At 48.8% G+C, this 8621-nt stretch overlaps 1 long non-coding RNA gene across 1 annotated transcript in view; it reads left to right on the top strand.

Annotated features, from left to right (window-relative positions):
* Positions 1-8249, top strand: part of LOC106728392 — a 66886-nt gene extending 58637 nt beyond the window's left edge. The window contains exon 4 of the long non-coding RNA XR_001364694.1: positions 6752-8249. This is a non-coding gene — a long non-coding RNA (uncharacterized LOC106728392). The remainder of the gene's footprint in view (positions 1-6751) is intronic.
* The last annotated feature ends 372 nt before the right edge of the window (positions 8250-8621 follow it).

The following is an 8621-nucleotide window of genomic DNA, read 5'->3' as shown; positions in this document are numbered from 1 at the left end:
CCCCCCCCAGGAGACAGCCTGGGCCCAGCACCTCCACCCCTCTCCTCGCTCTTTCTTCCTCAGCTCCCCACACTGCGGTGGGTGCAGCGAAACCTGCGCCGAGTCCAAAACGCTCCAGGCTTCATGTCCTCTGTCCATGGCTTCATTTGCAAATGCCTTCCCCTTGCAACGTGCTGCCTTCCGTGGGGGCTGGGCCTAGTTGGATCCTCCTTTCTGACAGGGGGTGCTGCCTCCAGGAAATTTCTCGGGGCACCAACCCTCTGGCTCGCTCCTGCCGGCCTGTGACCTTTCAGATGCTCTCTCCCCTACTTAACCTGCAGTGGCTCCCGGTTGCTTCCAGAAGTCCCCTCCTTAGGTTGCCACTCAAAGCTCTTGGCAATCTTGCCCTGCCTCTCTCGACAGCTGGGAAGCCCCTTCGATTCCAGCATTAAGCAGAGGTCCCAGGTGGCATGCCCCCTCGCCGCACACTTTCATTGCACACGCTGCGCCTGCTCCGGGAATTGCTCCCCTGCTGCTTTGCCCACTGGACCTTCTCGGAGTCCTTCCTGCAGCGGCTCTGACACTGTTCTCCGCCCGGCGCTGCTCTGCGGGGTCACCCGGAGCTCCCTCTTCTCACGCAGAGTGTGTGCAGGCTCTACCTCACGGGCAGCGTGCGGGCCTGGGCCTTGGTCACCTTGCAGAGCCTCAGGTTCCTCGTTTGTAAAATGGAACAACAGACCTCTCGCCTGGAGGGCGGGGAGGACCACAAAGCAAGCCCTGGGTGGGTTCTATTATTACATGTCCTCCCTAAGGTGGACATTTTGAGGACAGGGACGGTGTCTCACTGAAACTATAGCAATGTATTATCTCACCGTTTTGGAAGCCAGGTGTTCAAAATCAAGGCGTTAGCCGGGGGGTGTCCTTTTCTCGTTCCTCCTCCCTGCCCCCTGGGAGGGAGACTCTGTCCCCCAGGTCCCGATGGCAGTGTGAGGGTGCTCCTCCAGTGCCCTTGTCCAGGAACCTCAGTCTGGTCTTCTCTGGAAGAGAATCTGGCGCTGAGGAGTTGCTGCCTCTCCCACCCCGAATGTGCATCTGGCCAAAGGACCAGGTGGCCTGGCGTGCACGCTGCCCCTCCCCGCCTCCGTATCACCCTCTCCGTTCCTGAAACTCTTGCACACTCACTAAGGCTGCCTTCCTTTAGCCTCATAATGGGAGACCTCTGCTGCTTGCCGATTGAATTGGTGTTTGTTTCCTTGAAAAGCACATTTTTATTATAATTCAAGGGAGTTGTTCATGCACCTATACTGCTGGGAGTTTGATCACCCCGGGCCCTGGCATACGCCTCTGGCACTGAAGGAGTCAATAGGATCCTTAGACTTCCAAGGAATCCCACCCCCTCCTCATCTGCATCGCTGTGCGGCCCAGGCACCTAGGAACACCTCCATCATCCTCCCCATCTCCTACCTGCTCTGGAGAGCATGCAAACAGATGTCAGTGACAACACAGTAAAATCAGTGACAGCCACGAACTCCTAAATCTTCCAAACAGCCGTCTGCACTTCCTCTGACTTTACATCCTGGCATGCCCGCGCAGACTGGCCCCCGGATCCAGCCCCTGCAGCGCAAGCAAGCGTCTCTCATTCCAGCTGCTTGGGAAATGCTGGGGCTCCAGGTGCCAGCCTCTTCCCAGAGTGGGGTTCTGCTAAGGAGCCGGGGCCCCGGGGGTGGGGTAGGCAAGGGAGAACAGGGCCCAGAACTCTGCCAAATCCAACTCTTTCATAAGACCCTTTGGCTTTCTACTTGGGAAAACCAACCAACCAACCGATGAATAAATCCAGTGAATTTGCCATAGGAATCCCAAGGCAGGACAAAGAAGAACTCCCAGTGGTTAGGGTTGTGGCAAAGATTTTATATATATACTAGACTCTAGGCCCGGTGCACAAAAATCGTGCAGGGGGGAGGGGGGAAGGCAAGTCCCTCAGCCCAATATATATACTAGAGGCCCGGTGCACAAAAATTGTGCAGGGGGGAGGGTGGAAGGCAGGTCCCTCAGCCCAGCCTGCACCCTCTCCAACCTAAGACCCCTCGGGGGATGTCCAACTGCCGGTTTAGGCCTGATTCCTGCAGGATCAACTTTGCCAGAGAATGCGGTTTGGGGCAGCTCCTTGGAGGTGACCTGGGTGGCTCTGGTGGCCCCAGTCTTTGCAAAGGGCTTTTGTGAGACAGTGGCTCCATGAGGCCCATCGTCCTGGGCACAAAGAGGCCAGCGCTTTGCCTCTAACCCTTTCCTCGTTTAGAGCAGAATCTTCCAGGTTGGGTGGGAGAAGCAAAGCCATTGAATAATTCATTTCTTCATGAAGAATTCATCCTCTGTCAGAGCCTCCTGCCTCTTGTACCAGCTGACCCTATAATTAGACAGAGCAGGACCATTTCCTTCCCCGCGCCGGCTCTCCGAAGCGAGCTCTATCAATCCGGGGCCATTGGGAGGCAGATGGCACACTCAAAATAGGGCAATTTAAGGAGGCCTGGCAAAGAGAAGTGGGCAGGATATGGGGTGACCAAAAGGCAAAGTGCATGGGTAGTGCTAATGGCTGACTGTGAGCTCTTACCAGCCCTGGGCCTGAGGGGGAGGGAAGAGAGCCTTACGGGAATCTAGAAGGAGACAGTCAGATGGAGACGGTCATTTTGGGAGGGGCTGGGACCTTCAGCTGAGGGGTATAGCCAGCCTGAGACCCCATGAGATGGGACCCAGCCAGCCACTAAACCTTCTAGCTTCACTCTCCTCCTTCCCTCCAATCTCCTGCCAGTCGCCCTCCCCCCACTCCCATTGACCCAGCCGGACCAGGAGCCAGAGGGCCAGGAGCCTGTGCATGTAGGACAGACAGGTCAGCCCAGGGCCAGAGGGCAAGGAGGGGAAGACTAAGGAGTGAATCTGGAGGGGCCCAGAGGAGACACCTGGCACGCGAGGCTTCCTCACACGCGTCCGGGACCCCACCTGGCCCATTCCTTCTTAAGGCCACGGTACACAAGCGTCTTGTCATTTTGCTCTCAAATTATCTATCCTGTCTTATGCTGTTATCATTATACATCATCTGGATATCTTATCTGCCAAGCCAGATTGTCAGCTCTTCCCTGGGACTTTGTGTTTTATTCTCTCTCGCTCATCTCTGTCTTTCTAACTGTGTGTGTGTGTGTGTGTGTGTGTGTGTGTGTGTGTGCACGCGCTCGCGTGCGCACGCCAGGCCAGGGCGCCCCCTCTACCCCCCTCAACAGGCTAGGTTCTGATGCAGTAACAACCACCAGATCTTAGCAGCTTTACACAATAAATGATTTTTCCTGCTCACCCTACCTGTCCACTGCAGGTTAACAAGGGGGCTCTTCATGCCAGTTGCTTCGGGACCCAGCATGGCTTTGTCTCGATGCATGTAGCCACAATCACAACAGAAGAGGGGATGTACCTGCTAACATTGATCCAAAGAAAGCAGGAGCAGCTATCCTAGCTTCAGACAGAGCAGACTCCAGAGCAAGGACAGTTGTGAAGAGGGACATTACATACGAGGGGTGACACTCGAGAAGGCATAACAGTTCTTAATGTGTATTTGTCTGACAACAGAGCGCCAATACACGTGAGACAAAAAAGGGTAGGACTGTAAGGAGAAAGGGAATAACCCAATGTTATAGTTGGAGACTTTAACACGCTCTATTAGGAATGAGCAGAAAGATCCAGCAGGTAGAAAATCAGTGAGAACAGAGTTGAACAGGATGTCACCATCAACCAACTGGATCTAATTGACATTGATAGATGGGCTCACCCAACAACACATTCTTCTCAAGCTCACAGGGAGCACTCACCAAGAAAGACCATAGTTTGGGCCACAAAACACACTTTAACAAATAAAACACACACACACAGAAATCATACAATGTCTGTTTACAGACAACAGTGGAATTAAACTAGAAATCAATAACAGACAGATAGCTGGAAAATCCCCAAACAGGGAAAGATTAAACAACACACTTGTAAATAACACATGGGTCAAGTAAGAAATCTCAAGAGAAATTTAAAAATATTTTGAAGTAAATGAAATTGCAATGTTTCAAAATTGGTGGGATACAGTACAGCCGTGCTTAGAGGGAAATCTATAGCATTGAATGCATAGATTAGAAAAGGAGAAATGTCTAAAGTCAGTAATCCAAGCTTCCACAGTAGGAAAGTAGAAAGATGAGAGAAAATTAACATGGGAGAAAAGCTAGATAATCTTGGGCATGGCACTGACTTTTAGCTACAACACCAACAGCACCGCCCATCAAAGAAGCAATTGATAGACTTAATTAGACATCATTAAAATGAAAGAAACTTCTGCTCTGTGAAAGACAATGACAAGCTACAGAATTGGATAAAATATTTGCAAAAGATGCATTTGATAAAGGACTGGTGTCCAACATAGACTCAGAACTTTTAACACCCAACAATAAAAAAACAATAACCTGATTTAAAAATTGGCAAAAGATCTAGACAGAATTCACCACAGAAGATATACAGATGGTAAAACAGCTTATGAAACTCTGCCTCACAGCCTATGTCTTCACAGAAATGCAAATTAAAACAACAATGAGATACCACGACACACCTATTGGAATGGCCAAAATCCAAAACACTGACAACACCAAATGCTGGCGAGGATGTGGAGCAACAGAGTCTCTGATTCATCTGCGGGTGGGGATGCAACATGCCACAGTCACTTTGGAAGACAATTTGGCAGTTTCTTAAACTAAATATAGTCTGACCATATGATCCAGAAATTGCATTTCTTGGTATTTACCCAAATGAACTGAAAACTTACGTCTACACAGAAACGTACACACAGATATTTATAGCGGCTTTATTCACAATTGCCCAAACTTGGAAGCAACCAAGATATCCTTCAGTAAATGAATGAATAAATAAACCTTGGTTCATGCTGACAATGAAATAGTACTCAGCACTGAAAAAGAAATGAGCTATCAAGCCATGAAAAGACATGGAGGAAACTTAAGTGCATATCAGTAAGTGAAGGAAGCCAACCTGAAAAAGGCTACACAGTGTGTGATTCCAACTCTATGACATTCTTGAAAAGGCAAAACTATGAAGAGTAAAAAGATCGGTGGTTGCCAGGGGTTGGGGAGAGGGACGGATAATTAGGCAGAGCACGGAGGACTTTTAGGGCAATAAAACTATTTTGTATGATACTCCAGTGGTGAATACATGTCATTATACATTTGTTCAAATCCCTAGGATGTACAACACCATTAGTGAGCTCTAATGTGCATGATGCACTTTGGGCAATCGCCATGTGTCAATGAAGGCTCCTCATTGTAACACATGTACTGCTCTGGTGGGGTTGCTGATGATGGGAGAGCTTTGGGGACAAGGGATACCGGTATATGGGAACTCTCTGTACTTTCTACAGAATTTTACTGTGAACTCCAACCTGCTGTAAAAAATAAAGTTTAATAATAAATAGATAAAACTACAGTCCAGTATCTCTCACGAATTTAGATGCATAAATTCTCAATAAAATATTAGCAAAGAGAATCAGTTATGTATTAACAGACATTTAGGACATTGGATGATTTAATGAGCTAAGGCTTCAAAGTTAGGGATGCATACTTAGTTCCAATTATCAGCTTCCTGTTTGGTGAAATAACTCCCTAAGCCTCAGTTTACTGATCTGCACTATAGAAAAAAATCCACATAATTTAGGAATAGTATTTGTGTTTCGTGAATGAAATAGACCTCAAAATACTCTTTAGAAGTTATTTCACCTGAAAATGAACAGGCTGGCACCTTGATCTTGGACTTCCCAGAGAGCTTTGGGGACAAGGGATACCGGTATATGGGAACTCTCTGTACTTTCTACAGAATTTTACTGTGAACTCCAACCTGCTGTAAAAAATAAAGTTTAATAATAAATAGATAAAACTACAGTCCAGTATCTCTCACGAATTTAGATGCATAAATTCTCAATAAAATATTAGCAAAGAGAATCAGTTATGTATTAACAGACATTTAGGACATTGGATGATTTAATGAGCTAAGGCTTCAAAGTTAGGGATGCATACTTAGTTCCAATTATCAGCTTCCTGTTTGGTGAAATAACTCCCTAAGCCTCAGTTTACTGATCTGCACTATAGAAAAAAATCCACATAATTTAGGAATAGTATTTGTGTTTCATGAATGAAATAGACCTCAAAATACTCTTTAGAAGTTATTTCACCTGAAAATGAACAGGCTGGCACCTTGATCTTGGACTTCCCAGCCTCCAGAACTATGAGAAATAAATGTCTGTTGTATAAGCCACCCAGTCCATGATATTTTGTTATGGCAGCCCAAGGCAACCAAGGCAGCCCAGATCCTTAAACAATAGTCCACAAGGCCCTGCACTGTCCAGCCCCTCCTTTCTTTGTGATCACCTCTCTGGCTTCTCTTCCCTGGCTCGCTTTCTCCAGCCCCCTGCCCTCCTTGGTATTGCCTGAATGCACAGAGTGCATTCCCACCCCAGGGCCTTTGCACTTCCATCCATTCTGCCAGGTATAGTCCTCCTCCATGGCAGAGTCCTTCCTTTCCTTCAAGTCTTTGTTCAAAAGTCTCCTCAACGAGTCTGACCCTGAAAACTATTTAAAAGGGGACTCACTCCCCCCCCCCAGGATTTTCCATTCCTCTTACAAGTTCTACTTTTTAATTTTCCCCCATGAACTTAACACTCTAACATATGGTATTCTTTATTTATTAGGTTTATTGTCAACTGCCCGTTATCTCCTACGAGAATGTAAGCTCCAGAAGAAGAGAGATGTTTGTCTGTTTTGTTTGCCGATGAATCCCAAGTGCCCAGAACCATGCCTGGCACACAGTTCCTGCTCAATAAATATTTTTTGATGGAATGGAGGAACCTCTTCACCCCTGGTGAAACAGCCTGCCTGCCAAGGAGACCATGCCATACCAGGACCACCCAGCAGATGGCAGCCGATGAACGCCAGAGACAGCTGGGAGCCTATACTTTGAACTCAAGGTTCCTCCCAATTAATTCTAAGATAACCCAGGAGACAAAATCAAGTTCAACTTCCTCTTGTGTTCGTGAGAAAGAGCTTGTGTGTGGGAGGCGAGCTGCTAAAGCCTTTATCTAATGCAGTAGGCTGTTTACCCACAATTCAGGGGCAAAAAAATGAAAACAGCTGCTAAGGAGAACCAAGGTCAGAGTCTTCCCTCGGTGGGAAAAGGGGTGAAGAAGGCCGTCGGTCTCCTCCAGAGGATGGAGAAGCGACATCGGACCACTATGACCGAGGAAAGAAGCCACACTAAGGACGAACACATCGCCTGGGGGTGGGCGTTTCCGGTCTTCCGCTGAACACGCCAGAAGATGCTCTGCAACACGGGTCTCTGGGCCCTGCCAGACCCCCCCCCTCCCCCGGCTCCAGTGCTTCTGGAACCCATGCACGCAGGATATCGAGTTGCAGCTGTACCAAACCCTTCGCCCCAAGGCCAGGGAACCCGCCTTAGATCAAATTCGGCATTCGAGGGCGTCAGGTTAGGGGCAACCTTTCCCCCCTAATGTAACTTTTAATGTAACCCTCCTCCCTCCTTTATTCTCACCGAACCGTGACCTCCTGGTTCATAGGTCGATGCTCAACCACTGAGCCACACCGGTGGGGCTGAACCAAAGCTCTTTACACACATGCACCCAGCAACTAGGGTGCTTCACACACAACATGTACACACATACACACATAGACACACACACCAAGAATTTTCATCCCCCTAGCAACCAAAGAGCTTTACACACACACACACACACACACACACCAAAGCACTTCATGTACACATTCCAACAACCAAAGAGTTCACACACCCACTCACACATCCCCAACAACCAAAGCACTTCACACACATACACCCCAAAAAGCTTTCCTCCCCCAACCAAGGTGCTTCCTACACTCCCCCACAGACCCCACCAACAGAAGAAAACCCCAAAGCACTTGGGTAGTTTGCCGCAGCAGCAGGTACTTGAACACTAATACATTCGACTGCGACTTTCTTTACAGATTAATGAGCAGAGAAAGATGAGGGGGGGGGGGTGGTAGAATGGCGGGAGAGAGCAATTACACCCAAATCTTTTCTCTGTTGATTAGGGATTCCTTCTCCAGCCTGCTTTGGCTCCTGCTAAATCTTTTTCTAATGAGATGTGGCTTATCCAGATCAGAGCGCGGAGAAAAAAAGTTGCAATTAACTTTAAGAAGAAAAGGAGTGAGAAAGAGAAGAGGGGGGCAGGGCAGGGAGATGGGGAGTGGGGGCAGGGAAAGGGGCTGGGGCTGGCAGCCAGGAGGGCTGGGTGCAGGGCAAAGGGACTTCCGACCCTGGGATTCCAGAATTTAGGGAAAGTCTTTGCAATTCCCATGTCTGTCTGGGTCAGGCCTCCTGCCACTCCCCACTCAACAGAAGGGTGGGGAGCAGTGTGTCTCCTGGGCTCTGGGGCCTTACCCACTCGGCACACCTGACACCTGGCAGGGATGGGGGGATGGGCCCTCTCAGCTGCATCTTTTCACACCTGAGCTCTTACTCCTGCTGGACATGGGGCCTGCGACCACCTGCCCGGAACTTCCGGGACC

This window comes from Myotis brandtii, unplaced genomic scaffold (assembly GCF_000412655.1).
Source record: "Myotis brandtii unplaced genomic scaffold, ASM41265v1 scaffold604, whole genome shotgun sequence".
Classification (NCBI taxonomy): domain Eukaryota; kingdom Metazoa; phylum Chordata; class Mammalia; order Chiroptera; family Vespertilionidae; genus Myotis; species Myotis brandtii.
The sequence above is the reverse complement of the archived record's forward strand: the minus strand, read 5'-3'. Positions and strand labels throughout refer to the sequence as shown.